Source organism: Bombus flavifrons, chromosome 1 (genome assembly GCF_040668555.2).
Source record: "Bombus flavifrons isolate JBK064 chromosome 1, iyBomFlav1_principal, whole genome shotgun sequence".
Classification (NCBI taxonomy): Eukaryota; Metazoa; Arthropoda; class Insecta; order Hymenoptera; family Apidae; genus Bombus; species Bombus flavifrons.
Genome location: NC_138442.1, coordinates 8,062,392 through 8,081,746, shown reverse-complemented (window position 1 = coordinate 8,081,746; position 19,355 = coordinate 8,062,392). Strand labels below are relative to the sequence as shown.

General features: G+C 41.2%; 1 long non-coding RNA gene across 2 annotated transcripts in view; it reads right to left on the bottom strand.

The window, feature by feature from the left end:
- Positions 1 to 12,279, bottom strand: part of LOC138179048 (uncharacterized) — a 227,298-nt gene extending 215,019 nt beyond the window's left edge. For both annotated transcript variants that reach the window (XR_011172914.1, XR_011172913.1), the window contains exon 1: positions 11,659 to 12,279. This is a non-coding gene — a long non-coding RNA (uncharacterized LOC138179048). The remainder of the gene's footprint in view (positions 1 to 11,658) is intronic.
- Between the last annotated feature and the right edge of the window lie 7,076 nt (positions 12,280 to 19,355).

The window sequence follows — 19,355 nt, the reverse complement described above, 5'->3', positions numbered from 1 at the left end:
AACAAAAAGATTTAATATTTTGAGAAAATTTCAAGCCGAATATTGAGATAAGAAACAATATGTATCAATAATGAAGACTTTTTTATATTTTGTTATAACGAAGTTTAGAAAATTTTTAAATTTCAGAAGATGATCCTAATGAAATTTACAAAAATTAGCGAAATAACGCGTGAAAAATTAATATTATCTATTTTCGACGAAACTATAGACGCTAACTATCAAATATTCAACTATTCCGTACAGATCATTTAATATTTCATACGATGTCCTACATAGGAAACTCGATGAAATAATGCAACCTTAAAATTGATGGTTACGTTGAAAGATATCCCGCTTATTTCTAAAATGCATAACGCCGCCTCCTCTTTTTCATATGGCGCTTAATATTCGAAGATGCTCGTGAAGTTGCCCGGAATTTTATTGGCGTCATGTTGCCGGAACGCGCTTACTTCGAAAATGTTAGAGGCATCCTCCATCGGCGCATAGGCAGCCGTGGCCTGCGCCAGGAATATCGACTCACCGATCTTGCGAATAAGCCGATCGAGCAATATTTGATAAGAAAAAAAACATTCTGGCTTGGCACACACGCTGCGGAACCGTGATACACAAGGGCCGATGAAACTTCTCCAAGATTTCATCTTTATTCCGTATTAGATTTCCACGACCCCTTTTCCGACAATCTAGAGCTCGCGTGTCCCATTCCCTGGATTTTGCATTTCAGTATAAACACCCTTGCTCGCGCGAACGTGACGCACAAAGGCGAATAAGGAACGATACAGAAGCTGCAGATCGCTGAAAGAGGACAAGGCGAGGGTATTTTGGTCCATTTCCGACGAATGGACATCCCCGATCTAATAAAGAAACTTGGAACATTCAACGGATTCCCCCGTCTCGCATTTTTCCCCTATCGACCGCTCTTTTCCACTATACCATCCCTCTTGCTTCTTACGGGTGTTCTTTCAGTCAGCGTAGAACTGCCTTGAAGAAGCAGCCAGCCACGCCAGAACTAGCTAACAGTCGCTCAAGGAAGAAACAGCTTGCCGTATATGCGCTATGAACGACGTACGAAAGGGACAAAAAGAAAGGGAGAGAAAAAAGAGAAGTCTCGTAGCAACAAAGTGGCAAGGTGAACCATCTTGAGAGATCCGACTCCCTATCGGGCTCCAACGTTTTCTACGCGGTGTCTACATGCGAAGCACTTTGCCGCGATCTGTCGACGGAAATGGGCCGACTCTCCAAGTTGCAGGAACAAGCCCTTCACCCCACCCCACCCTCTTCTTATATTCGGCTGAAATCAACGATCGTGAAGAAGAATGGCGCGAAATCGAGCACCATATTACCAATATCAAACGAGATCGTGCTATATCGCGAGATAAGATCGTGCCAAATTTTCTTTATATCTAACGCTTCCATCTCTGATTTATCCCCATCGTTCCCTGGTATATCGTAGAAACGGTAGAAGAGATTTAAACTTGTAGCGTAATAACACGACGGATTTTAGCGATTCAACGCCTCTTTATTGTCCCAACGAAAGCAATGAAACGCTTCCCCTGCGGATGCGTTTCGCGAAACATCGTCGCCACGTTCATCACGGATGAACTATTCAACGACGCTTTATGCTGTTTTCGTGGCTTCGTCTTTGTGCTTGCGAGCCAGCGGAACTCGTCTTTCCACGGAGAACAGCTTCCAACTGCCTGGCCCGGCATTCTGGCAATGAGACTCGCAATTGTTGCTCCTCACCTCTGCCAAGATCTCTCTGTGAATCGCTTAAGGGATGAAGAATAAACGAGATGGTGAAAATAGAAAGCGTAAAAGTAGAAAGAACGACGCTTCGTGCAAGGAGCAAATGTATAGAGGAAAGAAAATGGAAGGAGCGCGTCTGGGAAAGCAAACGAGAGGAGTCGATGACCAATTGGCTGGCTCGCTAGCGGATGAATTGCGAGAATTTCAATGTGGCACCGTGACGTACGACGGCCGAACAAATAAAGAAATAAAACCATTCTTTCTCGTGCTCGACTGTGCAAGCACACGGACACACGTGTTACTGACGATGACACACAATGCGCGGAGAAATAAAAGAGAACGTGCTAGCAAAGGTGAGCGGACGTGTTGAAAAAACTACGATAAATTTGAGTCTCCGGCGAAATGTATGCGAAAATGTAGAAAGTTAGGAAGAGCACGGTCCATGTATACGACTATTTCAAAACGTGTATGAGGAGGGCGTAAAGCTATGTAAGTTCAAGCAATACAGTAGGAAAATTTACTGTATTTGTATATAAACGAATTTTTCTTTTAGAGTTTAATTAGTCGGAATTAAACACGAAGGAAGATAGGAAAAGGGTCAAATTCAAAGAAAATTGAATAAATAAAAACATCAACATTGGTTGGCTGGGACTAAAGAGTATCGTAGGGAAATAAGAAAAATATCTAAATACAGTTTCATTACGATCGAGGATAAATAATTTACTCTATATTGAACAAATTTTCGTAACGAACTGTAGAACTGTTTCAAATAAAATCCCAGAAATGAAAAGCAGGGCGAATCGCATTGTGTACAACGATGTGATCCCCTTCCTCACAACCAAATGCACGTGATATAGCTTCAATCGAATTCTACAGTTGTATGATGCTCTTCTCCGAGTCTAACATTTAGTATGGCATCAGCCGAACCTTCTGATACTGTGAACCAACCCGTCAATATCTTACGAATTTTGAGCATTTTTAACCGGATCTAGTTTGTTAAAGTCTTTCATTTTATAAAAATACGTTCCGCAATTTTAGCGCATTATCCATCTTTGTAGTGTAAAGAACGTAACAGATAAAGCTACAAGGTATATCGACTATAAGATTATGCTGTCAGTTTGGTGGGATTATAAAGGAATTCTGTACTTTGAACTTTTACCAAGAAACCAAACGATTAATTGAAACATGTACGTTAAACAACTCGCCAAACTAAGCGATGCAGTTCAAGAAAAGCGGCCAGAATTGGCAAATCGTAAGGGAGTTGTTTTCCAGCATGATAATGCAAAGCCCCACACATCTTTGGTCACCCGCCAAAAATTATTGGAACTAGGTTGGGATGTGTTGTTAAATCTACCATATAGCTCTGACCTTGCGCCTTCAGATTACCATTTATTTCGTTCCATGCAGAACTCCTTAACACTTTGACTGCCACGTTGAACCGGCCACGGATTCTCTTGTGACGCCACGGTGGTCATTGGTGACCAGAGCACTTGGACTTCTTACAATTACAAAAATTGAATGAAAATTGACAGTTAGGGCATTTTGAATATAACCGATAAATAGAAGATACTTTGAAATAAAAAGTGTCCCATTGAACGATTAAACAGTTTTCTTAGAACATCCATAAAAGAAAAATGAGAACAAATCTTGCATCTAACGGTGCACTGTGTTTGCACCCATATCTTTGAGGGGTAATCTACGAATATTATTATAAACACAGCTTAGAAAATAATCGTAAACGCTGCTTTATAATTATGTAATTGAAGTTAGACGTGTGCACATATCTTACTATTATATATAGAATGAGCAAATATTGTTTACTAATATCTTCTATGCGTTTCAACAATATACTCTGGATGTTTTACTTACGACAAAATAACGAATGCGAATGGTTTGTTGAAATAAACAAAGCCTTGTTATAATATGTCGCTATCAAGTGTTACTAAGGCGCCACGGTGATCACCCGTGACCATCAATAACATAAACGGTCCATTGGGGAAGAATGTTGTCTTACATCATCAATTTATTATTATTTTGCTATTATATGATTTGAATAATAAAAAATACTCCCGTGGCGTCCTGAGCGAAACATGTGATTTCGGCGTGGCAGTCAAAATGGTAAAATTTTTAATGACGCGATGATGTAAAATCACATTTAATTCAGTTTTTTGCTGGCAAAAATCAGAAGTTTTATGAACATGGAGTTACTACACTGCCTGAAAGATGGTAAAAGGTCATCGACAAAAAATTTTCCTTCTTATTTAAAATACGCGATCACTTAGTTGCCAACCCAATAATACGTATATATGGAGATAGAGCTTGTAATATAAAGTTCGTATCATCGTAGCATACGCAAGATCGAAGGACGATGATTTCCGGGCCTGACGGAAGGATGTGCTTTAACCATAAATCGGTGCGCGATATAGAAACAAATATAAGGGCCAATACTTTCGGATATTGCCGCGTCGAAGTGATTGATGGTCCGAGATATTCAATATCTGCGAAAGTTCGCGGTGGCAAGCCCTGACGCCGCTACTCTCTTCTTCTGCCCCATTCTCCTTCCCGCTTTTTTTCTTTTTTTTTTTTTTTCTCGTATCCTCTCGCCTCTTTTTCTCCTTTTGCCTCCGACGCCCCTAAACCCCGCGTATTCTCCTTATCCCCCATACACTTGCAGGAAAACGCATGACTCGAAACTCTCCCAGCTCGCGCAAACTTATCTCTCGAAATTCAGTGTGCTATTCTTCGTAGTAAGAGGTTCCTTAAGGGTGTGTGAAAACTTCGGAGCAGAAGTGGGATTACAGCTTAATCAGGAGATATCGAAGGACAGCGATCTTAATTGCCTGAATTGTAGTTTTTATCGCTCACGGATATGCATAACGCGAGCCGAAGTTATTACCAGCCAGACGATTACGCGGAGAATTATATCATTGGAGAACGTTTCACCGGCAGATTCTGAAGTAATGTATTCCGTAAATTGAACGTGCTTCAGGAGATGTACGTTCAAAGGGGTTAAAGAACAAAAAATTGTATAGTTCATCTTTAATATCTCTTAATATAAAAGATGTAGAATTACGGAGACTATTTCTTTTGAATAAATTCCATTAATTCTGAACAAAGTGATCTACAATCTACAGGATAGTGGAATTTTAACGCTGGATTTTACGCTTGACTTAATTTCTTTCTACATTTTTTCAAATCGAAGAAATTTTGTAGATTTATTATGCATTTCCGGCAGGATTTCAATGACGAAGGAATTTTAATTCTAGAAACCTATATTTTGTGTAAAATATCTTATTAATACATCTTTTAATAGATAATTTGAATTTATAACTTGGCAGAAAGTATCACTTCTAATCTACTGGAATTCGCATAGTCTTCCTAAAAATCAGTCAAAATATCCAGATATTTGTAAACGACATTATCACGGAATAAAACGCTTACAAAAATATTCTATCCAACTTTTCTTTTACCGGCGAACAACTATACGAGCATGAAAAAAAAGGCTACGGTCGAAGCTCAGGGCAAATCGAAAAGCAAAAAGAAAAGACGAGGAGGAGAAAAGTATTGGAAACACTGACCGATTCTCGGTTGGACCGCGACGAGATTCTAGAACTGGAATTGTTTTTTCGGGCAACTGTTGTGTCCTCCGTGGAGCCATTAAAGCGACTTCTGTTCCGCTTGTACTCGTAGCTCTCGAATAGAGAAAGAATGGTTAAAAAAAATGGTTTGAAGCGAAGGTGGATACCCGAGGATGACGTAACAGCCGAAAGGGATCTCTGACGATCCCCTTACGATGATTGCGGTAGGCTTTTCAGAGCAGCCCTTTTCCTCGAGTATCGTCGTTTCCCTTGGTTCTCGTCTCTTATCGCGTTTTCACGGTGCCCGTTTTACCCAACGATCATGTCAGACTACCGGCTGCTTAGACCGCAGATAGGCAAGAAACTTGGAATTTCATGTGACCGCTATCTCCGCGCTGCATCCCAAACCAGCCGTAATCGAAATAATAATCGTACAATTCAAAATAGGAGAATTTCGGTCGAGAGGTTAGTATGACGGTCACGAACAGTTCTTTGTTACGAATTCATTCTTTGACTGGCTGGTTCTTGCTGAGCGTGATTTGCTACGAGTTGGAGCGCAATGAGACGTGCTGAGGCGGATTGAAGTGGATGTAAACGAGACAGAGCGGATTGGAGCGAATTGAAGCAAGTAAGAATGTGTCGGAATGTGGTACAGCAAGTTGAATAGGATTGACGTACGTAAGGGCGGATCGAAGTGGGTTAAGATGGATCGAAGCGAATTTGAAGCTTGAATCGAAGCAAGTTAGAGTCACAGCGAGTTGTTACAAGATAGAACAAATTAGTCTAGGTTTCGAACAGGTCAAAAGTAGTCGAGATTTGCCAGTTTAACTAGAATAGTTGATATTTCTCTGGTGCGAGTTGAAACGAGTCGAAGTAAGTTGTGGCGTGTCGGCGCGAATTGCAGTTGAAATTTCATCTGATTAAAGAGATCAAAGAGACAAATTGGAAAGAAGTAAAGCGGATTAGGGTAAAATCCTATTACATATAAATTGTAGGTTATAAATCAATTTTCTTATATCTCATCTTATATCTCATCTTATATCTCATCTTATATCTCATCTTATATATACATATATATAGCAATTTTACTTTTTTATCTATGTAATAAAATATGGAGAAAATTCGGTAAAACATGTATGAGTTACAGGAAAAATACTAACGATCGTCTAACGCCTCGACCATATTTGAATCAGCGTGACTTAAAACCTGCTCGAAGAAGGTCGTTAACTTCGTACAATATCAAACTCTATCTAGTCGGATCAAAATTGTTCTAATTGAGATACGTATACCTTTATTATTCCAATTGGTTTAAAGCGAGTCCATTACTCGGATTATGAGATTGGTGACGGTGGTTATTTCAAATTCATAGCGCATCGAGTGGCCACGTGGGCAAATAACGTGCCGCGTTCTCTGCCGTTAATGGGAAACGATGTCTGGCTGCCAGTCACTGTCTCGACGATCGAGCCCTGGCCCCGTAATGCGAATTTCCTTTGCCGTGGCACGATCGAATCTGCTTATTCTCGCGAGCGGAATAATGTAACGCCGGCGAAGCGTGGTTTCTCTCGCCAGCGCCGACTAGACGGAATATTGCAAAGCTGTTGAATTCGAACGTCGCCGCTGCGTACATCGGCTTCGCGACTCACCCACTCACGACCATCAGTCCTATATACATGTCTATTTATGTTCGCATGAACACACCATCGCACACACCAGTTCGCATACCGTTGTCTGTCCATTTATCGATGTGTATCCATCCACCCCAGGCCGCGTGTCCGAAACTTGCAACGAGTTTCCGCTTAAAATAGCCTTGGGGGATGCTTCCCAGCAGCTCGTTTGCCACGATATTATACGAGAGGCAAAGGCCAGCGAGCGATAAGACAGATAGAGGTCGGAACTTCTGCCTCATCTTTAACCTCGTCGATCTTAAGCTACTGGCAATATTGATTCTTCTAACGAACGAATTAATTAATCTTCGAAAGCTGCAAGACAACGTTTCGATCGATCCGCGTAACTTTACAACCGGACTACGAATGTCTCTCAGCCGACGACCGGTTCGTCGAACTTTCTTAAAGCCCTCGCTCGATGCCTGTCCCGTCGACAGACCTGGGCGATTAGCGAAGCACAGATGAAGTCGTTAACTCGAGTATGTACCCACTCGAATCGATTGGAGAGAGCAACGTGGAAAATTGGAGAGGAATGAAAATTGAACGGATACGTAGGATCACGTCGAACCAACCTTCCTCGCGGGGTGACATTCTACGGGGTTGAAAAACCTTCTCGTAAAACGCCAGAAACTTACAAAAAGATATTCCAGGCAACGAAATCGTCTGCTTGACCTTCTTTCAGCGCGTTAACAAGATAGAGCCTCGAACGTTCCCTGTACCTTTGCTCGTAGGATTCGTTTGTCCCATCCTGCTTCGATACTCCATTCGAAATCGACGTAATTCACAGAAATAAATCGATAGAATTCTGTAGCTTACTTAAGGGTTTAACAGTTTAGTATCGGTACACTAGACCATCGTTGAGTACAGAGTCGGGTAATCGCGTTGGCTCTGTCGTAGAAGATCGCTGCTATACGACAAGCAACGTCGTGTAATTTGCCTCGTTAACCAGCGGGTCGTTTTTCGTTAGTAGAAAACTAGCATCAGAGTTACCTGTTCGTAGGTAACAGGTTGTTTTAATGCAACCGCAACGTTGAAACAAGAGGGGCTGGCATAACGGATCGTGCGTATATCTATCGGCCACGGGTCGAAGGGGTTGGTTGTTGGTTATCGTTGTCGAAACCAGAGTGGTGTTCTAGGCTACGCCGCTCGGTATACCGGCCAGCTGTTAACCGAATGTATTGCGATCAATTTGTGAACATTCGGGATAAACGGGCAAAGCAAAGAGGTTGTTAACACCGACAAGAAGAGCTCAATTGTTCCGCGCAAATTGCTATCAAAATGTTTCCTTCGTAAGGTACATTTTCACGCTATGATGTTTCAGTATAGTTACGAGCCGAATAATGAACCACCGTAAAAACATTAATCATCCTAATACATCAGATAGTCGCCATTATTTTATTTTCATCCCTGTTTTCTTCTTTACTGAGTTTTACTATATGCAGATCGCTTGCCGTAACTTCTTCTTTCTCCTCTTACAAATTTCATTTATCATATTTCATATATAGAATTATTTATCTCGATTTTTAAGTCCCCTCTATCTTAACTACATTCGATCAACCACCATGTAGCAGACATAGCAGTTCAATCAAAAAGTTTGAGGGTTTGTTCGTTAAAAAAAACGATGGCTCTTACAACGATTCTACACGATGATAGAATCGTAACTTTTCAGAAATAAATAACCGTCGACGGTGTGAAGGAACTGAAACCACAAAAAGATGAAGTAGATCACGGCAAGAAAAGACGAAACAGATCGAAAATGAGAAGAAAATTAAGACCTGAAGTCGAAAGGCGAAAAAGGAAAGTAAAGTTCGAGGTGCACCATTACTCGAGCCTTTCTGTTATCGAAGATACACACGCTAAGGCCCAATTCCAACTACTTCTCATCTACAGAACCAGGCTAGTAACCTAGCAACACCCTTGATACCACTTCAACCTGTTCGCCCAACACCTTGAGTTTCAATCCACCTTATCTTTGCTATCTACCTTACGCCTTACGTTACTCGGCCAACTCGAATTCGACTAAGAAGTCTCTCACACAAGAACATCAAAACAAAGAGAGGCACTCTGAAGACCAACCTTTTGTTCGTCGGCCAATCCTTTACACGACCAATAAAATTTTGACCCAATATCTTACTTTTACAAGTGATTTTGTTTGTTGATGTTAAAATAATCCAATAGCGAGAAATTAGTACAATCGAAATAAACGATAGATTAGATTTGTGAATTCTTTTGTTGAAGATTGAATGAAGATTAAAGAATGCTAATTTATTTCATATTTTACAAGCGAACAAAATTTGGAGTAATTTAAATAGTCTATTGTTAAGTAATAGACATAATAAAATAAGAATGGAATAATAATCTTTTATTGAAAAAAATAGCAAAAACTAATTGTAGATTTAGGATATTAGTTACAGAATAATTCGATTACAATGTACGTAATTCGACTTGCGTGTGATATATTTTAAAATACATAGGAACACGTAATCTAAACTATCCAATTTCCGAGACATTAACCCGATCTATTTCAATATACAAACATTTTTCATGCAAATGTAATTAAATTTTGGTGAAAGTAGTAAGATCTAAAGACAAACGGATGCAGCAGTTTGTTAGAAAACGGTGTCACAGGATGAATTGCGCGTTTGCTATATCTGCGAGTAGACAAAGCAATTGAAACATTTAATTGAAATGTCGGGGAAACGTTCTACCAATCTTCGACGGCGAAACTTTGAACAGTTCCTACACACTCTATGTACTAGGAATTCGCGAGAAGTTGCGGTTATTTGGAAGTTAGGGAAATTTACGAACTAAAAGGTTTCTTGCCACGCGTTCGCAACAAACTTCGAAGGAAGACGTACTCCGTAACCGTATCGTTCAACCGAGGGAAGAACTTTATAAACATTATCGCTTCCGATAATGTGTTCTAGCTGACAGCGAACCTACTTAGCAAATCTCTATCCTGTCTATCGACAAAACCTCATCTTAAACTCACCAGGAACCCTTTTAGTAAATAAGCGATTAAAAACGATAATTAAAATGTATACAAAGTATACCATCTAATATTGAAGTATAAAATTTCTCTTCGGCTCTTAATGATATGAGAAAACGTTGTAGACCGAAAATAATTTTTATAAAGGAGCAAAAAGTTTCTTCTCGATGTACTTTCATCGTATACGAAACGTTTCATCGAAACGTTAATAAGATTAAAAATTGTAACCTAAAAAATCAAAGATTAAAACACTAAAGAAGAAGAAACAATGTCATAAAATGTTAGAAAAACAATTTTTTGTTACGATATTTACTTTACTTTTTTATTTGCAATATTTGTTACAATACTTCATACATATTTTATTGTATGTATTTTATATTTATATTACATATAAATTGTAGGTTATAAATCAATTTTCTTATATCTCACCTTATATCTCATCTTATATATACATATATATAGAGATTTTACCTTTTTATTTATGTAATAAAATAGGGAGAAAATTCGGTGAAGCACGTGTGAGTTACAGGAAAGATACTAATGATCGTCTAACGCCGCGAACATTTTGCAATGTAAGTCATGACGGTTCTTGCGGTTTATCATAATGAGGCAGGCAGGGTAGCTTTACACGGTTCTCTGGCACTGAGCCTAGCAATAGAACTACTTTTCATTTTGCGCCACTCCGTACTCCCCTCTCCCTAATCTTCGTCTCTGTTGCACACAGTCTGCACAGTGCGTACGAAATACATAAGTCGAAGTTAGTCTCTAACGATATCCTTATTTCGAAGTTAACAATGCGAAAGTTTGCTCCAAGCTCAGTAGAAAATTTTAAGGGTATTCTTAAGCAAACAACTAAAGGAAGCCAAGCGAAATCCAAAAGAAAGTTATCCCCGTACCGTATACTGAACGCAAGTAGTCACCAAGTAAAACGTTATCATATTGTTTGAAATACGATGTCTTCCTTTACATCTTTCGAGCCACGGCGGATATAACGGAGTCTCGGTTTTCTTTTCATTCTCGATAGAAAACATTGGAATGGTATGTATCAATGTTGGAAATAGTAATGGCGGCGTAACAGACAGAAATGAAAATAAGGTTACAAAAAGTATTTCCACATACCTTTGTTTTCCAACAAAGCATTTTTTTATTAGATTCTACATCTCATTTTCATATTATCAAATTTTTACCATCGTGTGAAAATACTACCAAATAATATGAAATTTAACATACTTGATCCTAATTAAATAATATATCAATGCAATAATAAATATAGTGCTGTGCAAATACTTTTTATCATCACTGTATATGGTATAAGGTTGTGTTAATCTTCAAAGAATATAACTCCTTCTGTATATGTTTTTGATCCATTGATGTAACGAGCACAAATTTTACAGTGTATAAAATGCGCTATATGTACAGATGTTGAAAGACGTTTAGGACGTCTAAATATATATGTATAAGAAAATAGACGGCTAAATATGTATGTATAAGAAATAAAAAAAATTCCTACGAACAGGCCATGTAGTTGTTTGTAACAAAGATACGATTGAAGATTAATGTCCATGAAATATTGCTTTCCAACCGTAACTTCGTTAAATTAAATTCCGTTCAACAACTACGCTCCAAGTAACAAAGAAACGCAGAGAACGAAAGTTCCATAACTCGTGCATTATTCGTAACATACCTGAGAAGTACAAACATGGCGAACCTGTTGCTTGTTGTAAGATGATCAAAGCCAACGTTAAGAGTCCCCATGGATCGCAAGCTCTTCCATAATCTCGGTTCGTCACATTTTGTCATAAATACGTAACCAGTAATCCACTTTCACACTACGATACTCCTGGCCGAGATCCGATTTTCGAAATAGAGATTCTCGAGATACGACGCGAACACGAAACACTGATATATACATGACACTTGCTACAAAATAGAAATTCTGTCATTTGTGCTGCCATTATGATGTGACTCTTAGAATCGCAAATATCGTCGTGATTATTGAGATAAACACTCGAAACAATTTATTGTAACGTTTCGTATCGTTTGAGAGAAAATAACGCGCGATATATTCCGGTTTAACGATAATACGTAAAAATATACGTGACGAGAAATACGGAACGAGAATCCGGTAAATGAAAACGTATCGACTCGCGGTGTGTAACTGGGTGGCGCTGGCGACGCGCAATTATGTATTGAAATTCGATACGAAACGATGTCGCCTATCGATCACGCGATTTCGATCGTTTAGAAGCTAAAAATGCCGCGTAAATGACGAGGCACAAAATATTCCGCGTAGCTCATTAATCTCCGTACGTTCGCGCTGGAATGAATATTAATAAATCATCCCCTTTACATAACTGCCAGTAAAATTCCGGCATTAATAATTACGAGTACTTTATACATTGTTATTCTACCGTGTTTTAAATCGGCGATACATGGAAATATTCCAGTAGAAAAACTGGAAGGGTAGTTAATTACTAGTCTTGAAAAATATGACTTATCGTGATCAGCTAATAACCGTATAATTTCCGTAGGAATGGAAACGAAACGACACCTGGTTTGAATCGGAGAAAATTTCGGACAGACAACAAGGGTTCGTTACCGCATAGGATTCGTATTAGGCGCAGGGTAATACCGTGACAATTTAAGGGGCGAGCGATTCCAAACGAATCCAATGTGGCACATTAATTAAACTTAAACTTAACTCGCTACTCAGTTGGAACGTACAGCTGCCAAAAGTATTACGAGAACTCTGACCGAGCAATCTAAATGCCCGCTGCCGTACGAGGAAAGCTCGATGCGCACAGACAGTAACTCAAATAGTATTAGTATTATACTAACACTCGCAAGTACTGCACAAGTATATGGACGTATATGTATATGTGTATACGGGTAGGTGTATGTACACGTACGCTAGAGTACGGTTCACGCATTATAGGTAGTGAACACTTGAGTTATAAGATTGCCATGGACACTTGCCAGGGTAATATCAAACTTCGAAGCTCCACCTACAACCATCCATGCGGTAGACGGACGCGTCTACATGTACACGTATTATATGCACATGCACGTGCAAGACATACTCGTCGATCGTGATGGTAAGCTTCGTTATCACGCACGCCCACGTGTGAGCCTGATGCGTCGTGGCTTAACTCCTTTATGTTCCCCAACCTATCTCTCCCTCTCTTGGCTCCCTTCGCTACTACCTAGTCTCCCCATCAACACACTATCCTAATTATACGCTATTGATGACACGAATTAACGAACGGCCTTCCAAATAATTTATTATTATAGCAGACGATGCGTTTGCGTTTACTGGATACGTGTAAGCATTTCATCGAACTGATTATGCGACATGTATAATAATTACATGGAAATGTACAAAATTAATAAGAACACATTGTATGTTCTATAAATTTCAGACATTTAACGAAATTTAGAATTGTATCGAATCAAGACTTCATCAAACTAAAATAACTTATTATTGACGACTAAATATGACATTAATTTCAATAGAATTAATATGAGGTTTAGTAATTGAAAATCTTTATGCTAGTGACACATATCTAACGCAGCAATTCGTATCATTCGAATACCTGTAGGTTAGAACTCGATTTGTATTTTAGCAATTACTCAAGGACTCGTCGAGTCAGACCTTCAGCAGAAGAGTCTGATTTCTCGTAATTCTCAAGTAGTCACCTCACGAAGAACGTCCCTTCCCCCGGTGAAGCGTAAATGAGATTGGAAGGAGGAAAAGGGCCGCCGAAGGAAACGCGTGATTACGATAATTCAATCGAGGATCTTCGTCGTGCTGTCGCATCGACAACAGGCACAGAAAGCCTCGTCGTCGATCTAAGGGGTGAACCTTAAAGGATAGTTTGCTTATTCCGGTCACAATGTGAGTCACCGTCGACTCCGTTCATCCCTCCTGCGTAGCTGCAACCATCGACGTGCTGACGCTAATGCATATTCAATGTTACACCCATGCCCGGAATATCCAGAACGACGTGCCGGCTGCTCCCTGGGAGACCCTACAGTTACATTCTTGTTTACGAGATGACTTTTCAAATGCTGTAATACCTCTAATACCTCTAATATCTCAGCTTTATTCGTGTACCTTCCTGTTTCGAGAGCTTACCGGTAAACGTAAACATCTCCCTAATAAACGACAAGATTCTTCAAATCAGGTTGTAGAATAATATTTATCGCTTTATCGATCGAACGGAATTTTTTCTCAACATTTTCATTTTTATTATTCCACTCTTATTTACGATTGTTCTGGCTCTTATCGTGCACACAAAAGATTCCATGGCAATTTTTCAATAGTATTACGTCCATGGGTCGGGTGATCGATTTCACCGAGCTGGATAAAACCATTCCTCAGCACATATTCTTTCACACGTACGTGCGTATACCTAGAATCCGGCTGCTTATACGCGGAACTCCTTAATATTTCTCGGCGGTCTCGCACCGTGCCATATGAATTTTGTGCGAGCCCGATCCAAAGGAATAATAAGTTTCTATTCCAGCTTGTTCCGTAGAATTTCACATCCGTGTTTCCACGGAATTGCACGCCCTACACCATCTCGTCTCGTTGCCCCAGCATTTGTCGTATTTTCCCACCGTTTTATATTTCCCACGGTTGAATTACTTTCCAGAATCGAGCTCATTTTTCCATCGAAGAAACGTTTTACACGCGATCGTATTCATCTCGTCTTCTTCGCATAACATCAACTCTATCTCCACGTACCGATCTATCCGATGTATGTTCATCCTCGCAAAATTTACCACGACGCGACTTGGTATCGCCAGGATGAATAGCGCAAATATCACGGACAAATAAATAAGAATCGCAATAAAGTTCCAGAATGACGGAGGTGTAGGGCCGTTAACATCGACGTAGTTGCGTCGTTAAATCGTAACTCGTGCCAAAACCTCTCCACCAACAATCGTGCTCGTCCAATACGTACATTAATATTCCATGCTTAAAGAAGAAAAACATGTTTTACCAGGTATTAATTAAAACGAACATTTCCACTCGTATCTAGTTATATCTGATTGAAATACTAAGATACTTCACTGAGATATTAAATGTTTCGAAATGAAATACTCTTCTTATACCCGTAATTCGAATCTCGAGATACAGCTAAAAGAACGAGAAAAGTATTTCAGGGAGAAAGTTTCAAACTCGATGTTATCGGGGATACTTTAGATGGTGATCAATTCATTTGCTATCGCGTGCCTATAAGACATTCGAAAATTAAATGTAACTATATCTAAATGGAGAATCATCGCAGATCCCCGTTACGCTAAGGGCGGTTTGATCTTACGGCAGTGGCTCCATCACCCTGGAGAAAACCGACCCTTCCCTTTCCTTCGGATTGTTTCTCCGGTGGCTGGGTTATGTGCTTTAGGATAACGTTCCACGATCACGCGATGACTCTCCACCTTTTAACCCAGCAGCTAAGTACGTTTTAGTTACCCCACGGTGAAAGCTACCCTTCCTTCTTTCGTTCCCTCGTTTCGACCCTCTCCTTCTCCCTGTATCCTAATACCTTCGGCTCGTACATCTTCATTCGCTCCGCCGTTTCTTAAACACTTAGATTTTATCACAGAGTGCAACGTGTTCCAACAGCGAAACATCATTCGTGAAACGTCGGTCTAGCATCAAGCGAGAAACATTTCGTTTCGTATATCAAACGGAATCGCCGAATATCACGTAACGTTTCAGTCGAATTAAACATTAAATGCAAGATGAGATTATTTCAATTCTTTTAGACCAAATGTTGTTTAATCTTGCTAAAAAAAAGTCCTCTTGAAGATCCCTAATAGTATTCTATTATTTGGTATTCTAATCTACGAAACAGTTTTCATTAAAACGGAATTACAATCAAAAATCGCGTTGTCATGCTCGCATCTCTCTAGAGGGTAGAACAACGTCGACAGTATCCCAGGCAAGCCGATATCTTTGACCTATAAATTATAATATGTAAATCGCGAGAGAGCAGAAACATTGAGGGGTTTCGGTGCGCGCGTTCGCGGTTGTAGATAGGTGGTCTGGCAATTACAGAGGCTTACTGTACATACAAATTGCTAGATACTCCCCGCTCTTCCGCCATTTCTCTCCGTCTCTCGCCTCGTCTCTTTCTCCTCGGTACCATTTACCATCCTCCTTCACGGTAGCAACGAAGGACAAACCCCTGTGCAGAAGCCACGCAGGAGACGCAGTTATATGAAAGCAGCCACTAGAAGGGTATTACCAAAGTAAGAAGTCAGCTTGATGGCTTTGGCCGTAACTTGGTTTTTCGCTCCTATTCCTCTTCTCCTAATTCTCTTCTCCATAAACCTTTGTAGAGTATCCTTACCGTCGGAGGACCTCGCTGTCTTCTCCATAAACCTCTGTTAGAAAGCGCTTTAAAACGACACATTGGTAAACGCCGCGCATTTGCCTTCCCCTGCCAACTAAGAGGATTTGTTTTACGCGGTGAAACATAGCCGCCCGGAAGTACCTATTTCTTCAAACTTATAACCCTCGATAGAGGTCCGACAAGAGCGTGCAAACGACAGTCCGAGTTTCAAGTGTTCGTGCGTTCCATAGAGTAGGTAAGTAAAATAGACGTGGACACCTCGTTGGGATTCGGGTCAGCGGCGTGCAGTTGTTCCTGTTCTTTTGGCTAGCTACGGAGGCGAGACGAAGTCCAAAGCTTGGGAAGAGAAACTAACGGGACAAGGAGACAGCTGCAGAGGGTGAGGAGGTGGATGCCGGACAAATTATCCACCTTCCTCATCCCTTCTCAGCTTTCCATCCAACCATCCAGCTATCCAGCTATCCTGTAGGACTCCTACCCCGAGAACCCCACGCCTTAATAGTTGCCTATGGGGACGCGATGGGACTCCCGATGGACTGGACGAAATCTCGTGCATTGTGCAATCCAGCCTCTCTTCCCTTCGCCCGTCCCTGTCCACCTCTCTTCTCTCTGCTTTCCCTCTCATCCTGCCCGATTCCAAGGAGGGGAAGAATATATTCCTTCCAATTTGCCACGGTTGTGCATTCGACGGCAGATCGAAAGATATTGGGGGAAGGAATTTCCTTCCTCTTCTCTCCTTTTGCTTCTTTCTTCTTTCTTCCCCGTCTTCCCTGCTTCGTTCTTCTTAAACGTTCTATTCTATTTTTCCTTCCACGCCAATGAGCGCCAGGCTGATTTCTGATGGCCGTACACACAGGTGAATCGTTATTACCACCGGCGAACTCTTATTTCCTTAGTCTCAAACGAACCTTGGTAAACACAATGCCCTTAATGAGCCGAGTGGCTTCCTTAATTCCTAATAGCGTTCGTTTTTAAAAGAATTCGCTTTTAAAAGCGAATAGCCGTGGATAGAATCGTCGAGGACAGAAGATTGCGATCTTATCGAATTTCTTATCTTCCCTGCTTTGTATGAGGCTAGGAAACATAGCAGGTCGCGAGCAAAAAGGAAACAGACTCGCTGGCTGTGCTCGACGTAAACGATTTTCTTTATAGGTCGAATTAAGGCAAGTTTACGCGTCATGTGACAAAATCCCATTTTACGACAGGAGCTGACTCCCGTAAACCTGCTGTTGGTCAAATAATTCTCCGTGATATTGTAGTAGTAACCCTATAGAAGCATGATTTAGTGCGCGGATACACGCGTGACGTGATATCATTACCATACGCATAATTTTTATATTAGCCCGCGGCGGGATTATCGTTTTGTCCTGGAACGGCCGTGTAACCGCGTAATAAAACCCCAGTTTCATGAATACGCGTGACATGAACCTGCGCCGGTGTAGCTTCTCCGCGAGACAATTTTATACGAGCCACGATTCGCTATTTACTCCGGCGATCCGCTTTATAACTTTAATGCCTGGCGATTGAAATTAAAATTACTCGTAATCGGACGATCACGCTTGGAGCAAGCGCGATAAGATCCAAGAGGTAAAACGGCTGGCTCGGGGGAAAACTTGCCAGTGGTGTACGAGTAAAGGCGTGGGTATCAAAAGAGATACAGAGAATGGGAAGAGGGCTGCGGACAAGAACGACCACGTCGTCCAAAACTCCACCGATGAAGCCAGGGAAATACAACGCGGGGACGATTGTAGAGCAGGCAACAAGAGGGATCATTTGAGGAAGATGTAACACGAGACCGTCTACTCGCTACGGCTCATAAAACTGCGCGTTTTATGCTGATGGCGCGCGTCTCGGAGACATTGGCACGAAGAAAAGCAGCGAGAGAGAGGAAGAGAGAACGGGAAGGGAGTAGATCTGGCCGAAGAAAAGTACTACAACAGCTAAGGCTGCTGCGCTAGCGTCGATCGAGGGGTGGCCAAGCAAGCGCGACCGACCAAGTGAAAAAACGGTGTAGGCCGATGCGGCTCGTTCTCTTGAGATTATTTTGGCATGGGAGCCAAATGCGAACGGCAGGTACGTTATCCACGCGAGATTTTCTCCGTTTCCGCCATGAGGAGAGAGAAAGAGCGAAACGATTCGATAGTTCCCTGATCGGTAGCCGATGTTCCTTGTGCGCTCGATTATGCTGGAACCGGTCGAAAGGGAAATACGTAGCTACGTGCCGTTGGATAACGTCGTTTGGCTGGCAGCGAGCTTGCAATTTTAAAGCGGCTCGACCCTTCAAAAATCTCTTCTCTCGGCTCTAACGCTGGAAACGTCCGACCATGCACGACCACGAACTACTTACAGCCACTTTGCCGTGGGAAATCGATAACGGATTCGCCGTTGCGCAAATTATCAGACTCGGTGAAATATTACACCGGTAGAAGGGACCGTATACACCGTGAAGGGAGACATCGACGGTGATGTTACGTGGCTTTCCCCCCGCCCCTTCCCCCACGAACCACATAATCAGAGAGCGAAATTAATCATTTTAACGAGCCGCAACGGCGGCTTAAAAAAAGGTGCTTTAATATCGCGCAGTCGTCTCGCAGTCCTCGACGTTCAACGCGTTACGTTCTTATTTGGCAATGCGTTTTATTCCGCGCATTGGCAAAAAGAAACAGGATTTCGCGGGGCTTTATTTCGGCCGCGGGAGTTAATTGCGATGTACCTGCGCGCGGTGGAAGCATCGAAATACAAAAAGCAGAGCACCACCGTCCTAGCCGGGGCTAGGAAGAAATTAAGTGGATTAGTAGCTTAATGGCGAGATGGTGGTAAACTGAAATAAATATGGTGCTTGCCTGAGAACTGGCTGAATGTAATTATCCGGCTAAGCACTTAGTAATTTCCAACAAGAGAAAAGAATGTGTAGGCATATGTACGTATATACACATATAGAGTGTCTCAACAGATCCCTGCCAAATTTATGCAACGTATTCTAAAAGATAGATAGATAAAAAAAGGTAAAAAACGA